Here is a 26,859-nt window from a genome sequence, read left to right as displayed (position 1 = left end):
AGAAACAGGAAATATTGGCAGTCCCATGGAAACTGTATCTCTTTTGAAGCACTGCGATAATTCTAATCTCTCAGAGGTTCCTGATAAAACTGTGCATGCTGCAGAGAGTGCCCACATTTGTTTTCAATGGTACCCAAACTTCATGATCCTTTTTCAGCTATGAGACTGAGGATAGAGGGGAATGCAGTAGGGATGTGCTAGAATTCCGCCCAATTTGTCTTTGGTCCTGAATTTTTCATTAATTCGCTTATTCTCAATCGCTGAGGATCAGATTTTAATGCAGCAAATTTCTGCAGCTATTTTTGAAAACAAACTTAAAAAAAAAATCTGTCATAAAGTATTGATTGTAGGAATGACCATTTATCGTTATTTCTTTAAAATATTGATATATCCTTTTACAATATCAATATATTCCTTTTAAAAATATCAATATTAATATCAATATTTTTTTGAGTGAAAAAAACCATGGATTGGTAATAGCAGCAGCTAGCGTGCACAGAACAAACTCAAATTGATGCCACCCTGTTAGGTCGATGGAATGCTTTCGAACTGGCACTGGCCAATGTATCCCATTCCTAGAATACAGAGGGGCTTTAGGCAGCCTCGTAAATAACCCTCAAAAGTTGCTAGCCTGCAGTTTTTTAAAAAAGCAATAAGCCTAAAGTTCCATACTCTTGTGTAACAGGGGGAACAACTTTCTCTCTGGACAGCATGGAAACACAGGCAACTATACTCCTGCACTGAGCAGGGGGTTGGACTCGATGGCTTTGTTAGGCCCCTTCCAACTCTACTATTCTATGATTCTATACTCTTTGCAGGCTAGACCATGCCTTCTATCAATTAGATTGGATCAGTTGGGATGGAACAATCTTTCCCTCCTCTGCCAACCGCTACATTTCTACAATGGGCATAAAGAATGCTGATGTGGCAGAGAGCGCTGAGTGCGAATGTGTGCAGAAACTAGCCTACTGTACAAAGGTGAAGCTCACATTTGTTGTTCCGCCCATTTTTGGTTTGGGCTCTGCCCAACACTGGAATGTGGCCCTTGGAAAGCTGCCCAGAAGGGAATGTGGCCCTTGGGCTGAAAAAGGCTCCCCACCCTGAGACAGAGCATGTGCTATACAATTAAACAATGAGTCCTCCCAAAGGTACAGTACAGTCCCTGCACTTTTTGAGGCTTATCCAGTGTTCAAATTATTGCAGGGGGAGGGATTCAGCCCCCTCTTAACTACTGTTGTGGAACCCACACCTTTTCAAGGCCTCAGCATGCTAACCTGGCTTGGATCTTTCCACCACATTTCTGTGATGTAGTGGCCAGCTAAAGAGAGCAGTCTGGATTGCTCTGCATTGCGTCCATCTACGAATGATCAGTATCTGAATTCACTCTCTGTGTGCGCGCCTTTAGCTAGCTACTGTTTTTAGAAGGCTATAGCAAGGGGGGGGCATGATCTGGCCAAAATGGGGAGGAGAACGGGGCGGGGCTAAGGGTGGAAGGAGCTGATAATTTTGTTTCTCTCAGTTTCTTATTTTTTCTGATCTGAAATTTAGTTCTTCGTGTTTCTTCAGTTTTTTTAAAATCTTCATGAAAATTCTTCACCTTATTAGTGTGGATTTGTCCTAATAAACACGTTTTTGAACACAGTTTTCATTAATGTAGACATTTTCCCAAGCAATTTCTCCTAATATAATGCATTTTTGTATGTTGTTTTCACAATGTTTGGTTGGAGATCTGCGCTGCAAAATTTGCAGATTTCAAAGGATGGCTGTGTTTTCGGTTCTCTTGCCGTTTTGGAATCTGTGAATTGGATAGGTTTGGCTTTAAATGTGAGCTGAATCATTTTTTCCCCCTCTGAGGGGCTTAGGATTTCATTAAGGACCCTATCCTCCATCCATACCTTTCACTCTATAATTTGAGCAGAGCTTGGCAAAGTTACTTTTTTGAACTACAACTCCCATCAGCCCCAGCCAGCATGGCCACTGGATTGGGCTGATGGGAGTTGTAGTTCAAAAAAGTAACCTTGCCAAGCTCTGAATTTGAGCACTGTGTTTAGCATATACAAAGGCCACATTTAGACATCACACAATGAGTTCAACATGTTCCAGTCATATAGCATGGTCTAGCTTTGGATGGATGATAAATGCATACTGTTTGTACAACGCTGACAGTTTCACAGTGGTTGGAAAAGTGCAAAAAAGGCCTGAATCCCTACATGGTTTACAAGTGCCATGTAATAAGCTTTAAAGTAGCTACTGCATGGCTCACACATGGACAGTGAGTGAGTGTCTAAAACAACAAAAACAAAAGCAACACTGAAAATGGCTCCTGTCCAATGGGAAATGAGAAGCACAATTCACACAAACAAGCGACTGCTTCCAATTTTAACTCTCTGAAAACTGCTCCGGTTAAGGTCCATTCACATGCTTCCTTGGCCAATGAGCTTCTATCCGTGGCGAAGGAGTGGGAACATTTGCCCCATTTACTAACATTTAAAGCACATAGATTCCCCCAAAGAATCCTGATACTGAAGTTTGTTAAGGATGTTTGGAACTGTGGCTCTATGAGGGGCAAACTACAGTTCCTAGGATTCTCTGAGGGAATCATAAGAACATAAGAACATAAGAAGAGCCTGCTGGATCAGGCCAGTGGCCCATCTAGTCCAGCATCCTGTTCTCACAGTGGCCAACCAGGTGCCTGGGGGAAGCCCGCAAGCAGGACCTGAGTGCAAGAACACTCTCCCCTCCTGAGGCTTCCGGCAACTGGTTTTCAGAAGCATGCTGCCTCTGACTAGGGTGGCAGAGCACAGCCATCATGGCTAGTAGCCATTGATAGCCCTGTCCTCCATGAAGTTGTCTAATCTTCTTTTAATGCCGTCCAAGCTGGTGGCCATTACTGCATCTTGTGGGAGCAAATTCCATAGTTTAACTATGCGCTGAGTAAAGAAGTACTTCCTTTTGTCTGTCCTGAATCTTCCAACATTCAGCTTCTTTGAATGTCCACGAGTTCTAGTATTATGAGAGAGGGAGAAGAACTTTTCTCTATCCACTTTCTCAATGCCATGCATAATTTTATACACTTCTATCATGTCTCCTCTGACCCGCCTTTTCTCTAAACTAAAAAGCCCCAAATGCTGCAACCTTTCCTCGTAAGGGAGTCGCTCCATCCCCTTGATCATTCTGGTTGCCCTCTTCTGAACCTTTTCCAACTCTATAATATCCTTTTTCAGATGAGGCGACCAGAACTGTACACAGTATTCCAAATGCGGCCGCACCATAGATTTATACAACGGCATTATGATATTGGCTGTTTTATTTTCAATACCTTTCCTAATTATCCCTAGCATGGAATTTGCCTTTTTCACAGCTGCCGCACACTGGGTCGACATTTTCATCGTGCTGTCCACTACAACCCCGAGGTCTCTCTCCTGGTCGGTCACCGCCAGTTCAGACCCCATGAGCGTGTATGTGAAATTAAGATTTTTTGCTCCAATATGCATAATTTTACACTTGTTTATATTGAATTGCATTTGCCATTTTTCTGCCCATTCACTCAGTTTGGAGAGGTCTTTTTGGAGCTCTTCGCAATCCCTTTTTGTTTTAACAACCCTGAACAATTTAGTGTCATCAGCAAACTTGGCCACTTCACTGCTCACTCCTAATTCTAGGGCATTAATGAACAAGTTGAAAAGTACAGGTCCCAATACCGATCCTTGAGGGACTCCACTTTCTACAGCCCTCCATTGGGAGAACTGTCCGTTGATTCCTACTCTCTGCTTTCTGCTTCTTAACCAATTCCTTATCCACAAGAGGACCTCTCCTCTTATTCCATGACTGCTAAGCGTCCTCAGAAGCCTTTGGTGAGGTACCTTGTCAAACGCTTTTTGAAAGTCTAAGTACACTATGTCCACTGGATCACCTCTATCTATATGCTTGTTGACACTCTCAAAGAATTCTAATAGGTTACTGAGACAGGACTTTCCCTTGCAGAAGCCATGCTGGCTCTGCTTCAGCAAGGCTTGTTCTTCTATGTGCTTAGTTAATCTAGCTTTAATAATACTTTCTACCAGTTTTCCAGGGACAGAAGTTAAGCTAACTGGCCTGTAATTTCCGGGATCCCCTCTGGATCCCTTTTTGAAGATTGGCGTTACATTTGCCACTTTCCAGTCCTCAGGCACGGAGGAGGACCCAAGGGACAAGTTACATATTTTAGTTAGCAGATCAGCAATTTCACCTTTGAGTTCTTTGAGAACTCTCAGGTGGATGCCATGCGGGCCCGGTGATTTGTCAGTTTTTATATTGTCCATTAAGCTTAGAACTTCCTCTCTCGTTACCACTATTTGTCTCAGTTCCTCAGAATCCCTTCCTGCAAATGTTAGTTCAGGTTCAGGGATCTGCCCTATATCTTCCACTGTGAAGACAGATGCAAAGAATTCATTTAGCTTCTCTGCAATCTCCTTATCGTTCTTTAGGACACCTTTGACTCCCTTATCATCCAAGGGTCCAATTGTCTCCCTAGATGGTCTCCTGCTTTGAATGTATTTATAGAATTTTTTGTTGTTGGTTTTTATGTTCTTAGCAATGTGCTCCTCAAATTCTTTTTTAGCATCCCTTATTGTCTTCTTGCATTTCTTTTGCCAGAGTTTGTGTTCATTTTTATTTTCTTCATTCGGACAAGACTTCCATTTTTTGAAGGAAGACTTTTTGCCTCTAAGAGCTTCCTTGACTTTGCTCGTTAACCATGCTGGCATCTTCTTGGCCCTGGCGGTACCTTTTCTGATCTGCGGTATGCACTCCAGTTGAGCTTCTAATATAGTGTTTTTAGACAACTTCCAAGCATTTTCGAGTGATGTGACCTTCTGGACTTTGTTTTTCAGCTTTCTTTTTACCAATCCCCTCATTTTTGTGAAGTTTCCTCTTTTGAAGTCAAATGTGACCGTGTTGGATTTTCTTGGCAATTGGCCAGTTACATGTATGTTTAATTTAATAGCACTGTGGTCACTGCTCCCAATCGGTTCAACAACACTTACATCTCGCACCAGGTCCCGGTCCCCACTGAGGATTAAGTCCAGGGTTGCCGTCCCTCTGGTCGGTTCCATGACCAACTGGTCTAGGGAATAGTCATTTAGAATATCTAGACACTTTGCTTCTTTGTCATGACTGGAACACATATGCAGCCAGTCTATGTCCGGGTAGTTGAAGTCACCCATTACTACCACATTTCCTAGTTTGGATGCTTCCTCAATTTCATATCTCATCTCAAGGTCTCCCTGAGCATTTTGATCAGGGGGACGATAGATCGTTCCCAGTATTAAGTCCCTCCTGGGGCACGGTATCACCACCCACAACGATTCTGTGGAGGAGTCTGCCTCTTTTGGGGTTTCGAGCTTGCTGGATTCAATGCCTTCTTTCACGTATAGAGCGACTCCGCCACCAATACGTCCTTCCCTGTCCTTCCGATATAGTTTATATCCAGGGATAACCGTATCCCACTGGTTTTCTCCATTCCACCAGGTCTCCGTTATGCTCACTATATCAATGCTCTCCTCTAAGACCAAGCACTCCAGTTCTCCCATCTTGGTTCGCAGGCTCCTAGCATTAGCGTACAGGCACTTGTAAGCAGTGTCTCATATGCTTTAAATGTGCTTTAAATGTATCATGTGGATCTGTAGTGGTTGGCATGCTGGACTAGGACCTAGGAGACCAGGGTTCAAATGCCCACTCAGCCATGAAGCTCATTGGGTGACCTTGGGTCAGTCGCAGCCTGTCAGCCCAACCTACCTCACAGGGTTGTTGGGAGGATAAAATGGAGAGGGAGAACCATGTGCACCACTTTGAGCTCCTTGGAGGAAAAGTTGGGTATAAATGTAAATAATAGTGATAATGATAATAACAACAACAGTGTGACCAAAGTATATAACCTACTGTTCCATGTGGATGCATGCTTTGTGTGGAGGCCTGGTTCTTTCTCTTCATTTTTTGAGAGGGAACAAACATACAAATTGGGCCTCTGTGCAGGAAGCAGTTTGTCAACATGTGAACAGCTCTTGGGGACTCATTTGTGTGAGCTGGTTCACGTACAGCATGGATGAAGAGCCTGTGGAGCTATTGCTAGTCGGGCGGTATATAAATTTAATAAATAAATAAATAAATAAATAAATAAATAAATAAATGTTGTTGGACTCCAATTTTCTTCAGCCCCAAATAACATGGTCAATGGTCAGGGATGATGGGAGTTGTATCCCAGCAACATCTGGTCAGGTCACAGGTTCACATCTGTGATATATAGACATCCTGTTCACTTGTTGACTGTAGCATCAATTGATGATTTGCACATGTGAATGAGCCACTATGTTGTGTTAATCACAGACAGAAACTTCATTTCCTCCCCACCCCCAATGTCTGGTCACCAGGGACGGCGCCAAAGGGTGGCCAGGTCGGGCCCTGGCCGAGGGCCCCGCAGCCCACAGGGGCTCCTGAAGGGCCCCTTGCTAGGATGGGGGAGTAGCTCTCCCATTTCGCAATCCGTGGCAGGCTACCTGCCGCAGATCGCAGGAAGAGAGCTTCCAGGCTGCCTGTCCGTTCGCTCGCTCCACCTATCACTCTTTCTCCTGTCCTGTGCTGCTGCGCGCGCTGAGCGTGCAGGGCTGCCATCAACCAAGATGGCAGCAGAAGCTTCTTTAAGGGGCTGATGCACCTACCGCCATCTTGATTGATGGCAGGCATGTGTGCACACGTGCGCATAGTGTACCTCGCATGCGTGCCATCAACCAAGATGGCAGCAGGGGTATCAAGCCCCTTAAAGAAGCCTCTGCCGCCACCAGGAAGTAAAAGCCTGGTCTCCCAAATACCCCTACTGGGGAGTAAGCCCCTTCCATTAACTTCTATTGCAATTATTTTCTTAGGCCAACACTTTTCCCTGTTTAACTTTTGCCTGGATTAAGACCTGCAGGAGCGCTCCAAACATGAGTTGGATGTGATCCCAGTCCCCTCACCTCGGCCCCTTCCTTGACGCCCCAACATGCCCCTTTTCTGGACATTAACGCTGGCTTACGCCAGCTTTACTTGCACCGGGCTTGGCTGAGCCAGGGCTAAGGGACTTACACTGGTGTAGCCCAGCTGAGCCAGGACTCAGCCGGCTCAGCTGGAGATCCGCCACATCCAACTCCCCTCAGCCTGGTGTAAATGCAAGTTGAATGGCCTCCTTAGTCTTTTTAAAAAAACTAAAGAGTTTTTGTACTTCTGCAAACCTTGGGCTTCCCCTGTGCCTGCAGTGCTAATCTTTCGTGCATGGGTGATGCTGTTCTGGCTACATATTGATCCACACTCAGAGAATGAGTTCTCTATTAGTACATAGGATGCACTGCGTGCAGAAGGCTCTGGGTTCTATCCTGGGCATCACCAGCTAGCAGGATCTTGGCTAGTAGTGCTGACAAAGAGTCAATGTCTGATATTTTGGGGAGCCACAACCAGTCAGAGTAGATAACATTGCAGCTGTGGGGAACCTTTGGCCCTCGAAATGTTGCTGAACTACATTTCCCATCAGCCCCAGCAAGCATGGCCAAAGGCCAGGGATGATGGCTGTTGTACTTCAGCAACATATTGAGGGCGAAAGGTCCCCCCACCTGCAATATTGGACTAAATGGACCACTGGTTTAATCTGGTCTAAAGTAGGTTTGCATGCTAAATGGTGAGCGAGAGTCCCAGGCCCCAGACACTTCCTGACATAGCAACATGGGAAGGTGCCTTATACTGAGTCAGACCGTTGGTCTGCCAAGCTCAGTATTATCTATACCCTGGGTGGGGAACGTGTGGCCAAGCAGGCTGAGGCTGATGGGAGTTGAAGTCCAACATCTGGAGAACCATAGGCTTGCCATCTCTGGTCTGCTCTGTGCGTCAGTGGCTCTGCAGGGTTTCAGACAGGGGACAGTCCCAGCCAACCAAGAGATGGCAGGGAATCAAACTTGGGACCTCCTGCATGCAAAACAGATGCTCTGCCATCGAGCTACAGCTCTTCCAGATGGTTTGGATTTCAAAGCGTTGCTTCCTGCTTGTTTGAGTGAATCCAATCTAAGCAGGTCAAGTGGCATTTAAAAAAGTAATATGATGCGAGGCTGACGCTTATTTTCGGTGTTTCATGTTAACAATGAAGGCATTACTGAACGCGACCAAAGTTAAATGGTGCGGAGAGTGCATCCATTCAACCTTATCCAGAGCAGAGCAGAGTTAATATATGCCTGGGAGAAAATAGCTGGGTTTTGGACAAACTGTCCAGCAACATTCCCCCAACATTCTATTATGCCTATTGACAGATTAGGAAATCCTGTTGTCCCCTCATTTTGCGTTCTGGAAGAAGTTGACAACAGATCTGGACAAATCCTTACCAGATCCATCAGTTTGGCTACAGTCTGTCCTGAGATTCAAACCACCCCTTAAAAGTGCGACAGCCATTGACTTCACAACCCTTTCTTTCGACAGAGGTTGTGTGTATTTGTGTCTATGTCTACAGCAGAGGAGGGGGACCTATGGGGCACCTCATCTTCTTGAGCTACAATTCCCATTAGCCATGCTGGTGGGGGAGAATTGGAGTTGGACTCCAAGAACATCTGCAGGCCGCAGGTATCCCAGCCCTAGTCTATACGCACAAGACATTTTGCTACTCCAAGCTGATGTGCTGAATAATCAGAGAACCAAGAAGAGAGTGTGTGGGGGAGAACAGGTTCAGAGGAGGGCAGCGAGGATGATCAGGGGACTAGAAACAGAGCCCTGCGAGGAGAGACTGAAAGAAGTGGGCATGTTTGGCCTTGAGAAGAGAAGACTGAGGGGAAATACAATAGCAGTCTTCAAGTACTTGGAAGGTTGCCAGTCAGAGAAGGGATCTCTTCTTGATTGTCCCAGAGTGCAAGACACGGAATAACGGGCTCAAGTTAGAGAAAGCTAGCTTTCGACTGAACATCAGGAAAAACTTCCTGTTAGAGCTGTACGACAATGGAACCAATGACCTAGGGAGGTGGTGGGCTTTCCAACACTGGAGGCCTTCAAGAGGCAGCTGGACAGTCACCTGTCATGGATGCTGGAAGTTGCATTGAGCAGGAGTCTGGACTCAATGGCCTTATAGGCCCCTTCCAACTCCACTATTCTATAAGTCTAACCATAACTCAGCAGCAAAGCACATGCTACTCTGCTTTAATCCCCCACATCTCCAGTTCAAAAAAGGATCAGATAGCAGGTGACAGTAAAGATTATCTGCCTGAGACCCTGGAGAGCTGCTGTCAGTCAGAGCAGACAGTGCTGGGCTAGACAGAAAAATAATCTAAGCTGATATCAAGCAGGTCCCGCTAGTGGTTGGTTTGGGGGAAACAAATCACCAGTGCAGATTCACATGTATTTATTATGGTTTGTTTCCTCCCTGGAGCACTGAAGGAAGGAACAGCGGAGGTGATTGGCACCACTGCCAAATGGGAAGAGTCGCTGCTTAGTGGCAGAGCACCTGCTGGGCATGCAGAACGCTGGAACTCCAATGAAGTAAATGTTGGAAGGTTCAGGTCAGGCATAAGTCCTTCTTCACACAGCACGGAGTTAAACTATGGCATTTGCTCCCACAAGAGGCCGTGATGGCCACCAACCTGGATGGCTCTAAAAGAGGGTTAGGCACTGTAGAGTGCAGCACCAATTTACCAGTATAACCAGTAGAGTCCAGTAGCGTTTTAGCTTGCTTATCAGTGCCAGTCGCCGACCGAAATAATAGACCATCAGCCAAGTGATGGTTTTAAGAAAACAAAACTTTACTGTTTTCACACCGTGCTCGGTCTCTTGCTCACCAACCAACTCTATAATGCTTTCCTATTACCCCCACACCTCTGTGTGCTCATTGAAGCCTTTTTACTGCTGCTTCACTTATCAGTTACAGCTGCAGCCTGACCTTGGGCGTTTCTGCCAAGTGCTGTCAATTACCGGCTTCACTGTGTCTTTAACTCCTAACGGTCTTGTCTGGAACTGGCTGTGTTGCCCACCTAAGCCTGACAGGCACATGCATGGAGGACAGGACTATCACTGACTACTAGGGGGACTTGAGGGAAGCTCGGAGGCTGGCAACAAGGGAGAGGGCCTCCTCAGTGGTGGCCCCCAAATTATGGAATGATCTCTCTGACGAGGTGCGTCTGGGGCCAACACTGTTATCTTTCCGGCCTCAGGTCAAGACTTTCCTCTTCTCCCAGGCATTTTAGCATGTGTTTTTAAATTGTTTTTACATTTTTTTTAATTGTGTTTTTAAATTTTGTGTGTGTGTTTTAAAATTTATGTATTTGTTTTTATTGTTTTTAATTGCTGTAAACCGCCCAGAAAGCTTCGGCTATGGGGAGGTATATAAATGTAATAAATAAATAAATAATAAATAATAATAGCCACTCTTCTGCTTTCACTGTTGGAGACAGTCTGCTTCTGAGTACCAGTTTCTGGAATCCACAGGAGAGCTGGCTTGCTTCCCATAAGCACCTGGCTGGCAGAAGTGTAGTGGCAAATTCAGAAGTGCAGGGTCCCTTCATGACAGCCACAGCCACGCCCCGATAGCCATGCCCCTTTCCACTTTCCCTCACCTCCCTTGCTCTCTGTGTTGTCTCTGACTCCACACTCCCCTAGCAGCCAATCAGCATGAAAAGGGAGGCTGTGTGTCAACCTCTGAGAAGAGTCTTCTCCCCTGCTCCCCACAAAGGGGTATATGACCCCCCCATGACCCAGGACAACGACATGCCTGCTGGTTGGCCACTGTAAGAATAGGCTGCTGGACTAGGTGGGCCACTGGCCTGATCCAGCAGGGCTCTTCTTATGTTCTGACATCCCATATGGTGGTCATCCAGGTGTCAGGAATCCACAATTTCTGGCTGGTGAACTGCACTGAGCTTAGTGAATCATAAATTGCATAGGCCTGTCCTGAACGCTAATTCTGACCTCTGAGCCTTAATATATTTCACTGTATCATCCCCTGATTGTTGGAATTCATTTTAGTGATTAAATTGCAAGCCTAGCCATGAAGAAATAATGGCACATTGACCTCATAGCTGGGAATAAAAACTGACCTAACAAGAAGATGAATAATATTCTCTATCACCAGGGCCCAGAAGAACATCCCCAAAGAAGAACTTTGCCAGTGCTCTTTCCAGATTGGAAAAAAGCCCCCCACAGCATTTTGCATGAACAACAGTTGTACTGTAGACTGGAATGGAGCCATCTTCAGTGAACTGCTTTTAAGCAGGGGCTGAGATCATCTTTGACACACTTGCACCAAAGAAGATTTATATAAACCTCCCAGCCAAAGGGCTGAGTTTACTTTACGAAAATGCTGTACCAAAAACAACAAGAAAAGGAAACAGACGCATCAAAGAAAGCCGGCTGACTTTTGGTATCAGCTATCAAACCTGCAATAACGCACAACTGAATGAGAATGCCAGAATAAACAGATCTTGTGAGGAAAGAAAGTCGAACCTGCATGATTCCCCCCAACAGCAGCTTACAGTAAAAAAAATAAAAATAATAAAGACTTTATAGTAAAATCTGGCCATGAGGGTGGGACATGACATTTTGCAGAGATCAGGGTGTGTGGGAACCTGGCTCTCCACTGAACAGCTGCAATGCAGTGTGGGGAGGGCATGATATCAGGTGGAGAAGCAGTGAGCAGGAGGGGATGCTTAGCCCCTTCCCACTCACTGCATTCCGCCTACAAAACCCTCCCCCAGCCACTTGTCTCCCAGCCAGGTTTTTGGATGTGTGTTTGCGGGAAATAATAGAATCATATAATAGGGGTACCAGGAAGGCCATCTAATCTCACCCCCTGCTTGATACACAAAATCAAGAGCTAGAACATCCCCAACGGATGGTGTCCAGCCTCTACCTGAAGACCTCCAGCAAGGAAGAGCCCACCACCCCTTTATATATTTTATTCCATTGTCAAATTGCTCATACCATGAAGAAGTTTCTCATAATGTTCAACCAAAATCTACCCTCTTGTAATGTAACCTCTTCAGAGCTAATCCTGCCTTTGGGGAAGCAGAGAGCAGGTCTTTGCTCTCTTCTATGTGACAACCATTCAGGCATTTGAAGAGGGCTATCATGTGCTTTCTCAGTCTTCTCCAAGGTAAACATACCTGTCTTCGTTACTGCTGACCAACTTCATTTCCCTCTAGGAATAGCATGGCAGGGTGATGTGGAGGAAAGCAGCAGGAAGGGGAAGGGTTAAGCATCGCCACCTGCCTGCAGCTTCTCCACTTAAAATGGTACCCTCCTCCCATCAACACTTAGCAGCTGTTTGGCAAAGACCCAGGTTTCCAGATTGGATCTTGGCCAGCACCTGTTAAAATCACAGTCCCTCCCCTCCCCCAATTAAAGTAGAGCTGTCAGAATTACAACCTGAGAGTGGCCGCCTTGAGCCACGAAAGCTTTCTGCAGTCAGTCTTCTAAGTATTTAGAGGGATGGAGCCCCGAGGTGGGAGTCCATAAGGAAGGAGCTATAAACATGAAAGCTTTGTTCCTACTGGAAGTCAATCGCATGAGAGCCTTGCTGGATCAGGACAATGGCTCATCTAGCCCAACATCTTGCTCTCACAGTCAGCAGTTTAGCAGCAAATTTAGAAATGCAGAGTCCCTTCACGTTAATCACAGCCATGCCCCCTTCCTTTGCTGCTGGGTTGGGAATGAGATCCTTGTTAATGCCTAGATATCCCTAGAAGGCAATAAGCATGAAAGGGGAGAGTGTTAGCTGCTGAGAAGAGTCTTCTCAATGGCTGACTCACCACAAGGAAGCATGTTAGAAGACTCTTCTCAGTGGCTAACACTCTCCCCTTTCATGCTGATTGGCTCATAGGATGCTGAAGACATAGGGATCTTCCTGGGACTGTGGTTGCAAGAAAGTGAAGGGTCTAAGAGCCCCCGAGACCCTGGACAATTACACCCCTGCTCATAGTGGCAAACCAGATGCCTATGGGAAGCTTGCAAACTCAACTGCACTCTATCTCACTTCTGAAAGCGGTGGGATTCCAAACAGGGTCTCTCCTGAAGACCACAGACTAAAGAAGGGTGAGAATATTGATTCAGTTCACATTTAAGAACATAAGAACATAAGAAGAGCCTGCTGGATCAGGCCAGTGGCCCATCTAGTCCAGCATCCTGTTCTCACAGTGGCCAACCAGGTGCCTGGGGGAAGCCCGCAAGCAGGACCCGACTGCAAGAGACCGTGCTCGGTCTCTTGCTCACCAACCAACTTTATAATGCTTTCCTATTACCCCCACACCTCTGTGTGCTCATTGAAGCCTTTTTATTGCTGCTTCACTTATCAGTTACAGCTGCAGCCTGACCTTGGGCGTTTCTGCCAAGTGCTGTCAATTACCGGCTTCACTGTGTCTTTAACTCCTAACAATTTAGTTCTTCGTGTTTCTTCAGTTTTTTTAAAATCTTCATGAAAATTCTTCACCTTATTAGTGTGGATTTGTCCTAATAAACACGTTTTTGAACACAGTTTTCATTAATGTAGACATTTTCCCAAGCAATTTCTCCTAATATAATGCATTTTTGTATGTTGTTTTCACAATGTTTGGTTGGAGATCTGCGCTGCAAAATTTGCAGATTTCAAAGGATGGCTGTGTTTTCGGTTCTCTTGCCGTTTTGGAATCTGTGAATTGGATAGGTTTGGCTTTAAATGTGAGCTGAATCATTTTTTCCCCCTCTGAGGGGCTTAGGATTTCATTAAGGACCCTATCCTCCATCCATACCTTTCACTCTATAATTTGAGCAGAGCTTGGCAAAGTTACTTTTTTGAACTACAACTCCCATCAGCCCCAGCCAGCATGGCCACTGGATTGGGCTGATGGGAGTTGTAGTTCAAAAAAGTAACCTTGCCAAGCTCTGAATTTGAGCACTGTGTTTAGCATATACAAAGGCCACATTTAGACATCACACAATGAGTTCAACATGTTCCAGTCATATAGCATGGTCTAGCTTTGGATGGATGATAAATGCATACTGTTTGTACAACGCTGACAGTTTCACAGTGGTTGGAAAAGTGCAAAAAAGGCCTGAATCCCTACATGGTTTACAAGTGCCATGTAATAAGCTTTAAAGTAGCTACTGCATGGCTCACACATGGACAGTGAGTGAGTGTCTAAAACAACAAAAACAAAAGCAACACTGAAAATGGCTCCTGTCCAATGGGAAATGAGAAGCACAATTCACACAAACAAGCGACTGCTTCCAATTTTAACTCTCTGAAAACTGCTCCGGTTAAGGTCCATTCACATGCTTCCTTGGCCAATGAGCTTCTATCCGTGGCGAAGGAGTGGGAACATTTGCCCCATTTACTAACATTTAAAGCACATAGATTCCCCCAAAGAATCCTGATACTGAAGTTTGTTAAGGATGTTTGGAACTGTGGCTCTATGAGGGGCAAACTACAGTTCCTAGGATTCTCTGAGGGAATCATAAGAACATAAGAACATAAGAAGAGCCTGCTGGATCAGGCCAGTGGCCCATCTAGTCCAGCATCCTGTTCTCACAGTGGCCAACCAGGTGCCTGGGGGAAGCCCGCAAGCAGGACCTGAGTGCAAGAACACTCTCCCCTCCTGAGGCTTCCGGCAACTGGTTTTCAGAAGCATGCTGCCTCTGACTAGGGTGGCAGAGCACAGCCATCATGGCTAGTAGCCATTGATAGCCCTGTCCTCCATGAAGTTGTCTAATCTTCTTTTAATGCCGTCCAAGCTGGTGGCCATTACTGCATCTTGTGGGAGCAAATTCCATAGTTTAACTATGCGCTGAGTAAAGAAGTACTTCCTTTTGTCTGTCCTGAATCTTCCAACATTCAGCTTCTTTGAATGTCCACGAGTTCTAGTATTATGAGAGAGGGAGAAGAACTTTTCTCTATCCACTTTCTCAATGCCATGCATAATTTTATACACTTCTATCATGTCTCCTCTGACCCGCCTTTTCTCTAAACTAAAAAGCCCCAAATGCTGCAACCTTTCCTCGTAAGGGAGTCGCTCCATCCCCTTGATCATTCTGGTTGCCCTCTTCTGAACCTTTTCCAACTCTATAATATCCTTTTTCAGATGAGGCGACCAGAACTGTACACAGTATTCCAAATGCGGCCGCACCATAGATTTATACAACGGCATTATGATATTGGCTGTTTTATTTTCAATACCTTTCCAAATTATCCCTAGCATAGAATTTGCCTTTTTCACAGCTGCCGCACACTGGGTCGACATTTTCATCGTGCTGTCCACTACAACCCCGAGGTCTCTCTCCTGGTCGGTCACCGCCAGTTCAGACCCCATGAGCGTGTATGTGAAATTAAGATTTTTTGCTCCAATATGCATAATTTTACACTTGTTTATATTGAATTGCATTTGCCATTTTTCTGCCCATTCACTCAGTTTGGAGAGGTCTTTTTGGAGCTCTTCGCAATCCCTTTTTGTTTTAACAACCCTGAACAATTTAGTGTCATCAGCAAACTTGGCCACTTCACTGCTCACTCCTAATTCTAGGGCATTAATGAACAAGTTGAAAAGTACAGGTCCCAATACCGATCCTTGAGGGACTCCACTTTCTACAGCCCTCCATTGGGAGAACTGTCCGTTGATTCCTACTCTCTGCTTTCTGCTTCTTAACCAATTCCTTATCCACAAGAGGACCTCTCCTCTTATTCCATGACTGCTAAGCGTCCTCAGAAGCCTTTGGTGAGGTACCTTGTCAAACGCTTTTTGAAAGTCTAAGTACACTATGTCCACTGGATCACCTCTATCTATATGCTTGTTGACACTCTCAAAGAATTCTAATAGGTTACTGAGACAGGACTTTCCCTTGCAGAAGCCATGCTGGCTCTGCTTCAGCAAGGCTTGTTCTTCTATGTGCTTAGTTAATCTAGCTTTAATAATACTTTCTACCAGTTTTCCAGGGACAGAAGTTAAGCTAACTGGCCTGTAATTTCCGGGATCCCCTCTGGATCCCTTTTTGAAGATTGGCGTTACATTTGCCACTTTCCAGTCCTCAGGCACGGAGGAGGACCCAAGGGACAAGTTACATATTTTAGTTAGCAGATCAGCAATTTCACCTTTGAGTTCTTTGAGAACTCTCAGGTGGATGCCATGCGGGCCCGGTGATTTGTCAGTTTTTATATTGTCCATTAAGCTTAGAACTTCCTCTCTCGTTACCACTATTTGTCTCAGTTCCTCAGAATCCCTTCCTGCAAATGTTAGTTCAGGTTCAGGGATCTGCCCTATATCTTCCACTGTGAAGACAGATGCAAAGAATTCATTTAGCTTCTCTGCAATCTCCTTATCGTTCTTTAGTACACCTTTGACTCCCTTATCATCCAAGGGTCCAATTGTCTCCCTAGATGGTCTCCTGCTTTGAATGTATTTATAGAATTTTTTGTTGTTGGTTTTTATGTTCTTAGCAATGTGCTCCTCAAATTCTTTTTTAGCATCCCTTATTGTCTTCTTGCATTTCTTTTGCCAGAGTTTGTGTTCTTTTTAATTTTCTTCATTCGGACAAGACTTCCATTTTCTGAAGGAAGACTTTTTGCCTCTAAGAGCTTCCTTGACTTTGCTCGTTAACCATGCTGGCATCTTCTTGGCCCTGGCGGTACCTTTTCTGATCTGCGGTATGCACTCCAGTTGAGCTTCTAATATAGTGTTTTTAAACAACTTCCAAGCATTTTCGAGTGATGTGACCCTCTGGACTTTGTTTTTCAGCTTTCTTTTTACCAATCCCCTCATTTTTGTGAAGTTTCCTCTTTTGAAGTCAAATGTGACCGTGTTGGATTTTCTTGGCAATTGGCCAGTTACATGTATGTTTAATTTAATAGCACTGTGGTCACTGCTCCCAATCGGTTCAACAACACTTACATCTCGCACCAGGTCCCGGTCCCCACTGAGGATTAAGTCCAGGGTTGCCGTCCCTCTGGTCGGTTCCATGACCAACTGGTCTAGGGAATAGTCATTTAGAATATCTAGAAACTTTGCTTCTTTGTCATGACTGGAACACATTTGAATCTATCAAATCCGTACTCTCCGAACCAATATGAGAACCAAAACACAGCTGTCTTTTGAAATTTGCACTTACTTGAATTTTGTGATGCAATTCTCCTACCAAACAATGGTTGCAAAAATGCATGTGTCAGGATTAAGTGTGCATAAAAATGAATATGTGAATGAACATGCAGAAAAGCATTATATGATAAGAAATGACTCACAAAAGTGGGTGCATTAGTCAAAATTTACTACAAAAATGTGTTTATTAGGAGAAATTCATGCTAAAATGCTGGAGAATTTTCCTGAGAATTTTTTTTAAAAAATTGTGAATTGCTGCAGAAATGTGGAGATGGAATTTAAGACTGGAAAAATGAGAACCGAAATTGACAGATCTTTCCATCCCTACCTCAGACTATGTGGATACCAGCATAAGAACATAACATAAGAACGTAAGAACAGCCTGCTGGATCAGGCCAGTGGCCCATCTAGTCCAGCATCCTGTTCTCACAGCGGCCAACCAGGTGCCTGGGGGAAGCCCACAAGCAGGACCCGAGTGCAAGAACACTCTCCCCTCCTGAGGCTTCCGGCAACTGGTTTTCAGAAGCATGCTGCCTCTGACTAGTAGTAGCCATTGATAGCCCTGTCCTCCATGAAGTTGTCTAATCTTCTTTTAAAGCCATCCAAGCTGGTGGCCATTACTGCATCTTGTGGGAGCAAATTCCATAGTTTAACTATGCGCTGAGTAAAGAAGTACTTCCTTTTGTCTGTCCTGAATCTTCCAACATTCAGCTTCTTTGAATGTCCACGAGTTCTAGTATTATGAGAGAGGGAGAAGAACTTTTCTCTATCCACTTTCTCAATGCCATGCATAATTTTATACACTTCTATCATGTCTCCTCTGACCCGCCTTTTCTCTAAACTAAAAAGCCCCAAATGCTGCAACCTTTCCTCGTAAGGGAATATCCTTTTTGAGATGAGGCGACCAGAACTGTACACAGTATTCCAAATGCGGCCGCACCATAGATTTATACAACGGCATTATGATATCGGCTGTTTTATTTTCAATACCTTTCCTAATTATCGCTAGCATGGAATTTGCCTTTTTCACAGCTGCCGCACACTGGGTCGACATTTTCATCGTGCTGTCCACTACAACCCCGAGGTCTCTCTCCTGGTCGGTCACCGCCAGTTCAGACCCCATGAGCGTATATGTGAAATTAAGATTTTTTGCTCCAATATGCATAATTTTACACTTGTTTATATTGAATTGCATTTGCCATTTTTCCACCCATTCACTCAGTTTGGAGAGGTCTTTTTGGAGCTCTTCGCAATCCCTTTTTGTTTTAACAACCCTGAACAATTTAGTGTCGTCAGCAAACTTGGCCACTTCACTGCTCACTCCTAATTCTAGGTCATTAATGAACAAGTTGAAAAGCACAGGTCCCAATACCGATCCTTGAGGGAGTCCACTTTCTACAGCCCTCCATTGGGAGAACTGTCCGTTTATTCCTACTCTCTGCTTTCTGCTTCTTAACCAATTCCTTATCCACAAGAGGACCTCTCCTCTTATTCCATGACTGCTAAGCTTCCTCAGAAGTCTTTGGTGAGGTACCTTGTCAAACGCTTTTTGAAAGTCTAAGTACACTATGTCCACTGGATCATCTCTATCTATATGCTTGTTGACACTCTCAGAGAATACTAATAGGTTACTGAGACAGGACTTTCCCTTGCAGAAGCCATGCTGGCTTTGCTTCAGCAAGGCTTAGGAGACTATTGCCTTTAGGACTGCAGACTGCAAGTTTCAGACCCATCCATCTTTACTTGTTTTAATGGGAGTGTCCTCTATGGCACTGACACAGCTTTGTTTGATTAGAGCACCAGCACTGATATCTGACTATCGCCTTGAGCCAGTGCCCTGCTGCTGCTGGCCAGATGCCTGGGTGATCCTGACACTCTGTCAGCAGCCTGCTCAGCTACTAAGGCCTAGATAGGGAAAAGTATAGCTTTCAGACCTCAGGTCTGGTCAGCTCAGTGGCAGCTGGTGACTCCATGTCAGCGGGGCAGTGGAATCTGCTCGGGCTTTTAGTCTGAACCCCTTTGTAAGTCCGGACTAAAACCCGGAGCAGATTACACTGCCCCACTGATATGGAGCCACCACTGCATGGAGCAGAGTTGTTGAGAGGTGAGCCAAGAATAAACCTTGTTTACAAACCTCATGCTTTATTTGGAGAGAAAGAAATGATGAGCCTGTGTTTGGATGCAATGCTAAGCCGCACCAAGTCTCCACCGATGAACCCTTTTCCTGATGCAAATCACACACTATGCACTCATAAAACGTGACTGGGGAAAACCTGTATTTGAAGACACAAGTCTAAGAACATAAGAAGATCAGAAAGACCAAAAGTCAAGCTAATCCAGGGTTGGGAACTTCAGTAGGCTATGTTCCGCACACAATAGGCAGCTGGACAGCCATCTGTCGGGAATGCTTTGATTTGGATTCCTGCATTGCGCAGGGGGTTGGACTTGATGGCCTTATAGGCCCCTTCCAACTCTACTATTCTATGATTCTATGATTCAATAGCATGGCCCTCTCTATTCTCCATCCAGAGAAGCAAGGGGCATGAATTTATTTTATTTATTTATTCTTATTTTATTATTATATTTCTACCCCACCTTTCCTCCAAGGAGCTCAACGTGGCATATAAGCATGGTTCTCCCCTCCTGATTTTATCCTCACAACAACCCTGTGAGGTAGGTTAGAGAGATAGCGACTGGTCCATGATCACCTAGTAAGCTTCATGGCCAAGCCAGGATTTGAACCCTTGTCTCCCATGTCCTAGTCCAACACTCTAACCACTATACCACACTGGCTCTCAGTTAAGTTTGAGGACACATTCTAGCCAGGCAAACAGATATGAGATGCAAAGCAGGACCAGTGATGGCTGTGGTCTGGGGAGAGTGCCAAGGGTCAGGTAGAGAAGCCTGGAGGGTCACGTTTAGAGCTGGGTTTGAGCTTCCCCGCCCTTGGACAAGATGATCCTCAAGGTCCCATTCAATGCTATGATTTTAGCTGTCCTTTTGTAGCTGTCCTTTTGACAGTCTGAGCTGCAGCAATGAATAGATTAAAATAAAAGACACCAGAGCAGGCCAGGCTGGTTTTTTATGGGCCTGCCAACCCTATGTGGAAACCAGAACGAGCTATGACGAGCGCTGATGGAATCTGCAGTCCTGATTGGCACCTTGAAGCCCAGGGGCCAAATTTGGCCTCCAAAGGTGTTCAAGCTTTTTAAACTGGCACAAAGCATAACTTCACCCTCTTATACAAATGCACCCCTCAGGCCACTTCTCAAGCAAAATGACTCTCTTTCCCCAGTATGAAGAGCAACAGAAACTCTGCAAGAATTCTCTCATTGTTTAATTATATTTTAAATATTTCTAAGCCACCTTTCAGGGGGGAAAGCCTTCTTAAGGTGGCTTACATAAAACTATTCAACTATAAAAGCACACACACATACAATCTCAACTAAAAGGCTATCATTTAAAACAGTAGCTAGAAAGATCTTAAAGTCCAGTCAAGCAATTCATAAAATTATTATTTAGAACACACTTTAAACCAGCAGTGTAAGAGCTCATGTAATAAATAAAAAACAGCCCAAGTTCTTAACTAGAAGTTAACATAGCTAAAGGCAACTGGAAGCAAATGGGTCTTCAAAGCCCACTTAAAAGCCAGAACAGATGAAGCTAACCATTTTTTCCTTGGGAAGACGTTCCACACATGAGAGGCCACCACGCAGAAGGCCCTATCACAAATGTTCACCAATTTCGTTTTTTTTCTTTTTCAGTTTCTTATTTTTATCCTGCTTTATTAAAGAAGTGTCCAAAGCAGGTTACAAAAAAACCCTCACTAAAATCAAAACATGATTAAAACAATAGACCCATAAGACACCAAAAGTACAAATGCCAGTCCTAGCGATCTTATAGTCAGACCAGCAAGCACAGACTCTGACACTGATCTTCTAAAGCCCAGGTAGGTTCATATAGTTGCAGGCAGTCCTTCAAATTATGCATTGTGCCTCTCAGCCTTTTATTCCCCTGGGCAAGCCAAGACATACAGACAAATGGAAGGGCTGTAGCTCAGTGGTGGAGCATCCGCTTTGCATACAGAAGGTCCCAGGTTCAATTCTCAACATCTCCAGATAGGGCTGGGAGAGACTACAGTCTGAAATCCTGGAGAGCTGCTGCCAGTCAGTGTAGACAATACTGAGCGAGATGGAGCAATGGTCTGACTCAGAGTAAGGCAGCTTCCTGTGTTCCTATCAGCTGAAGTGCTAAGCCAATGGTGAAGAACCTGTGGCCCTCTTATTATTTATTTATATCCCACCGTTTCTCCCAGTAGCAGCCCAGGGCAGCAAACAAAAGCACTCAAAACACTTTAAAACATCATAAAAACAGACTTTAAAATATATTAAAACACAACAACCATTAAACACATATTAAAAGAAAACATCTTTAAAAACATTTTAAAAAAATCTTTACAAATATATAAAAAAAGCAATTCCAACACAGAAGCAGACTGGCATAAGGTCTCTACTTAACAGGCTTGTTGAAAGAGAAAAGTCTTCAGTAGGTGCTGAAAAGATAACAGAGATGGCACCTGACTGATATTTAAGGGTAGGGAATTCCAAAGGGTTGGTGCCACTTCAGCTCCCATCAGCCCCAGCCAGCATGACTAACAGTCAAAGATTATGGGAGTTGCAGTCCAGCAACATCTGGAGGGCCACAGGTTTCCCAGCAATGGCCTAACTAAAGGGCTCTGCTATAGCCTTTATTGCTCATGCTGGGGGAGAGGGGGTTAAAGAGTCCTTTGCCTGTGGAGTGGGCCTGTGAATGGAGCCAACGCTGCTGCCTCACCAGCTACCTTCAAAATGTGGTCCCTAATTCAAAACGACTTGCTAATTCGCGAACTAGGGCCTGTGCTTGTATATTCTGAAAAGCAAGGGCTCAGCTAGAAGCAATACACACTCAGGACTGCTATGCCTTCATTGAAAAATGCTATTTATATTTGACCTTGTCCTTTTTCTCTATGATATTTACTTTGTGCCACAGTTAAATACTTTTACATCCCATCAAAAGTGCTGGGATGGGTTTATGCATGTTAAAGGCTGCAATCCTATGTATGCTTACCAGGGGGAGTGAGTCACACTGAAAATAGTGGGATTTACTTCTCAGTAATCAGTCACAGGGTTCCGCACCTCTCCCATTGTGCATGAACATGGATGGTGGAAGCTCTCAATTTCTGTTTCTCTCCATTTGTCATTTTTCCAGTCTTAAGTTCAGTTTGCCACATTTCTACAGCAGTTTTGATTTTTTTTTTAAAAGTCCTTATGAAAATTTGTCATCATTTTAGTGAGCATTTCTTCCGATACACATGATCTTGTATGTCGTTTTGCCCAATATGCACATTTTTGCAAGCAATATTCCCTGATACAATGCAATGTTTGTTATTTTCATTGATATATGTATTTTTAATGAACACTTTCCCTGATATTTTTAACACTTGGTTTGGGTTGGAGAACTGCATCACAAAATTCGAAGAAGTGTGAATTCTGACAGACAACTGTGTTTCAGTTCACATATTGTTTTGGGAACGGCAAATTCCACATTAAAGTGGTCAGTAAACCAATTTTTTTCCCTAGTAACGAATGAGACTTACCTGGGAACAAGTCCCACTGAACTCACACTTACTTCTGAATAGACAGGTAAAAGATTGCACTGTATAAGGTTGCAATTCTAAGTACTTTTATTAGGGAGTAAGTCCCAGTTCACTGAATGGGATTTACTTCTGAGTCTTCATGCACAGGATCAAGCTGCACACATTCTTAACATTTACTGGATCAGCCCCAGAAACCTGACATGTCTTTGGAGTGTATTTTCCATACATTTTCACTGTTCTAGCCATTTGTTTTTAAAAGTGGGATGGGCAGCTTGAAAGGATCTGTAATTGTTGTTTGATTTCACTACAGACAGAAGACTGGCAGACACCTTGTCCCTTGCTACTGATGTAGAGGGAACTTGCAAAGAACAGCAGTCAACCAAAACTGATCTTGCACTAGGGAAACTTGAGGGAGTCAGCGCTTGCAACTGCTCGGTAAGGAAAGGCAGTGATCTGAGATCCCCGCCCACTGATTGCTTGTGTATGTATCAGTGGGTGTGTAGAGAGGGCTTGTTTATTGTAAGGACCCTTTGTAGAATTGTATATGCAGTGTCTCCCTATGGGGAAGGCCAGTCGCTCAGTGGGAGTGGTTTGCATGCAGAAGGTCCCAGGTTTGATTCCCAGCATCTCCAGGTAGGACAGGGAAACTGCTTGTATATTCTGAAACCCTGAAGAGCTATTGCCAGTCAGTGTAGACAGCACTGAAGTAGATGGACGGATAGTCTGACTCGGTATAAGGTAGCTCCCTATGTGCTCTGTGCAGCTGTTTCACCTGCACACTGTCTCAAAAGGTAACACTCTTGTAGGGCTCAATGGCAACAACACATTTGCATGGAAGAAAGTGGTGCAACTTGTGGACACTTCTGGGTGCATGGATGGGTGAAGTGGCTAAGCCCACAGCATGCCCCTTGTCAGCCTCCTCCCCAAACCATTGATAATCAAGCCTACCGCAGCTCAATTGCAAGTATTATTTTGGGGGGGGAGTACTGACTGCACAATGTGCCCCTCCTATTTGTTGGATGCATTGAGACACACTGTTTCTTGGTCACTCTACAGTGTGACGGTATGTTGAGGACCAACTTTTGACAATATCAATCTTTCAAAGATTGCCAAGGGTGAGAGACAGTGGCTCACCTAGAACCACGTCGTCTAAGCAAGGACTTTGGGAATCCGGCTTCCACACTTAGCCACTACACTCTCCTGATGCACGCAGGACTTTCTTACCAAGATACAATCCTGTCCACACGTCCCTGGAAGAAAGTCCCACTGAAGTTGATGGGACTCAGTTCTGGGTCTACATGCACAGGTATGGGCTGCAAGCATTTAATTTAATTGCCTCCCTGGGCTCCTACTGGAAGAAAGGTGGGATATAAATCTAATAAATAAATAAATAATAAATAAATTCTAAGATCAAAGCAGAATACCTTACAGATGTAGAACTCATTTACCTTTAAGAATTGCCCCTTATTCCCGAACTCATAAAACAAACTGCCCATCCATTTTTGTTCGCTATGCTTTTGATCAAACGAGCCTTGCCTCTAAGCTACTCAAAAATCCAATTCCACACCCTCAGGTGTGTTCTTTTCTGGGTTTTTGCTTCTGCAAGCCTGAGATGGTGGGTGCCCAACATGGTTGTACACATTTTACTCAGTGCATAATTGGTATCCCTGGAGCACTGTGCAATCTGACATGCAATCTTTTTTCGCACGGTGCGTGCACGCACCTCGCAAACGAATGTGCTCGAGTTGGTTTGAAATCTGGTGCTGCAAATCCCACATATCCCAACAAAATAAGAAGAGGTTTCTTTTAAAGCAAAGACTTACCAAAAGAAACAAACAAAAGTTCTCAAAAGTTGAGGTGAAGTTAAAACAGATTCAAGCATGCCACTCCGGGACCAGCCCCTTCCTTTTCTCCAAGCAGCACTTGCAAACTGAAGCATGCAGAGCGTCAGTAAACAAATGTGTCGCTGCCGCAAAGTCAGGCTGAGTGGAGAGTTCCTCCCATCAGGTTAGGAAGAGAGGTGCCTCGTCGCCCCCGCCAGGAGTCCTCCTGCCCTGCCACACTCCAAGCGAAGTTGCGAAGTTGCAGCTCCCGCAGCCTGTGAAATCCAACTCCCCCCTCCTTTGCAGGAAGGCAACAGCTGGACTGCTTCATCCAGGGCCCGAGCAACTACACATGCCTTTGAGTCTGTGACTCACTCTCAGACATGGAGGAAGATGATTGGGGTGGGTGGATTTCAATACTGACTCTGTCTTTAAGCCCACATTTACAAGCACCAATGTGGATCCAGGGGTGGAGAGAGAGGGAGCAAGCGAGAGCAGGAGTTTCTCTGCGGCTGCAAATGTTGGGAATGCAAGTACACATAACAAAACATCTCTCTTCCTGAGATTCATTTCCAATCTGGCCTCGGGGCGATGAGTCATTATGCTCTACACACTCACACACACACAGAGCAGAGAAGACGCACAAACACACATGCAAGGGCCATACTATGTATCTTGCCATTGCACGCATACTCTGAACATCCTTTTTCACTTTGATCCAGCAACTCCAATATTCGGCAGTGTTATTTTAGCACATGTTGTCTCAGTATTCAGGCTTGTGGCTTCCCTGGATTTAGTCACATGGTATCTTGCCAGGTTCGCGTAGTGGCTTTTGCCTGTTACAGCCACATGTGCAGGTGGGGGTGTGCATGAGTCATTATCACATTGCCTGGCACAACATGAGGATCACACACCTGCGGGCTCAACAGTGGTGGAGTGCCCAAATTACTGGGGTGTGGCTGCATGGGATAAGCATATGTACTGGCAACAGGATATGTATTGGCAATATGTATCAGTTGTAGGAAATCTCAGGAGGGGAGAGTGCTCTTGCGCTCAGGTCCTGCTTGTGGGCTTCCCATGGGCATCCGGTTGGTCACTGTGAGAACATAATGCTGAAGTAGATGGGCAGGGCCAGCACCAAAGGGTGGCTAGGTCGGGCCCTGACTAAGGGCCCTTGTGGCCCAGATCCTTAGGGTGTGGGGGTAGCGTTCCCCTTCTATGATCCTTGGAAGGGTAGACTCCTGACCCTGCTGCAGATTGCAGAGATGGAGCGCCCAGCCCCCCCTACAGACCATGCAGGCCCGTGGCGCCCACCTGCTCCATCTACCTCTCCTCCCTTTCTGTGAATGCCCTGCGTGCTGCGTGTGCAGCAGCCATCAATCAAGATGGCAGCAGAGGCTTCTCTAAGGGGCTGATGCCCTTACCGCCATCTTGATTGATGACAGGCATGTGCACACATGCAGTGTAGCATGCATGCATGCCATGAACGAGGATGGTGGTGGGGGTATCAGCCCCTTAGAGAAGCCTCCGCCGCCATCTTGGTTGATGGCAGCGACCTGTGTGCCCAGCGCACAGGGCATTCAGAGAAAGAAAGAAGAGGTAGGTGGAGTGGTCCTGCACAGTCTGTGGGGGGGGGGCTGGGAGTGGGGCCCCCGGGGCAGGTTAGTGCCCAAGGGCCCAGTCACGCTTGGCGCCGGCCCTGTAGATGAGCCACTGGCCTGTTCCAGCAGCGCTCTTACCATCACTTGGCTGGGACTAGAAACAGTACAACCCACACACACATGTTCTGGCCATGATCAATCTCAGCCTAGTCATGATGATGTCTTATTGAAACCAATTGGTAGGGACAGGAAGGATTCAGTTCTCATTTAAAGCCGAATGTATCAAATTCACACTTTTTGAAACAATATGAAAACTGAAACGCAGGCATCCTTTGAAATTTACCTTGACCCGAGTGTTGCGATGCAAACAATGAGTGCAAGAATGCATATATTAGGGGGGGAAAGTGTATAAAAATGAATATATGAGTGAAAGTAACATATAAAAATGCATTATATTAGGAGAAATTGCTTGCAAAAATATGTACAATAGTCAAAACCTGGATAAAAATGTGTTTATTAGGAGAAATTTGCACTAAAATGTGAAGAATTTTCATGAGGGTAATTGCAAAAAAATTTCAAATTGCTGGAGAGAACTGGAGAACTGAATTTAAAACTGGGAAAATGAGAAATGGAGGGAATCGAAATTGACGGATACTTCCATCCTTACCAATGGGACCAGTTCACTGCAAGTCTGATTGCTGTCAGTGGAACTT

General features: G+C 45.0%; 1 protein-coding gene across 2 annotated transcripts in view; it reads right to left on the bottom strand.

Moving 5' to 3' along the window:
• Nucleotides 1-24,981, bottom strand: part of LOC133377724 (neuroblast differentiation-associated protein AHNAK-like) — a 99,911-nt gene extending 74,930 nt beyond the window's left edge. For both annotated transcript variants that reach the window (XM_061612296.1, XM_061612295.1), the window contains exon 1: nt 24,546-24,981. The gene's annotated coding sequence lies outside the window, so the exon portion shown is untranslated. The remainder of the gene's footprint in view (nt 1-24,545) is intronic.
• Nucleotides 24,982-26,859: the final 1,878 nt, after the last annotated feature.

The sequence above is a fragment of the Rhineura floridana genome, chromosome 2 (genome assembly GCF_030035675.1).
Source record: "Rhineura floridana isolate rRhiFlo1 chromosome 2, rRhiFlo1.hap2, whole genome shotgun sequence".
In the NCBI taxonomy this organism is placed as follows: domain Eukaryota; kingdom Metazoa; phylum Chordata; class Lepidosauria; order Squamata; family Rhineuridae; genus Rhineura; species Rhineura floridana.
Note: the sequence above shows the minus strand (reverse complement) of the source record. Positions and strands in the feature narration are given on the sequence as shown.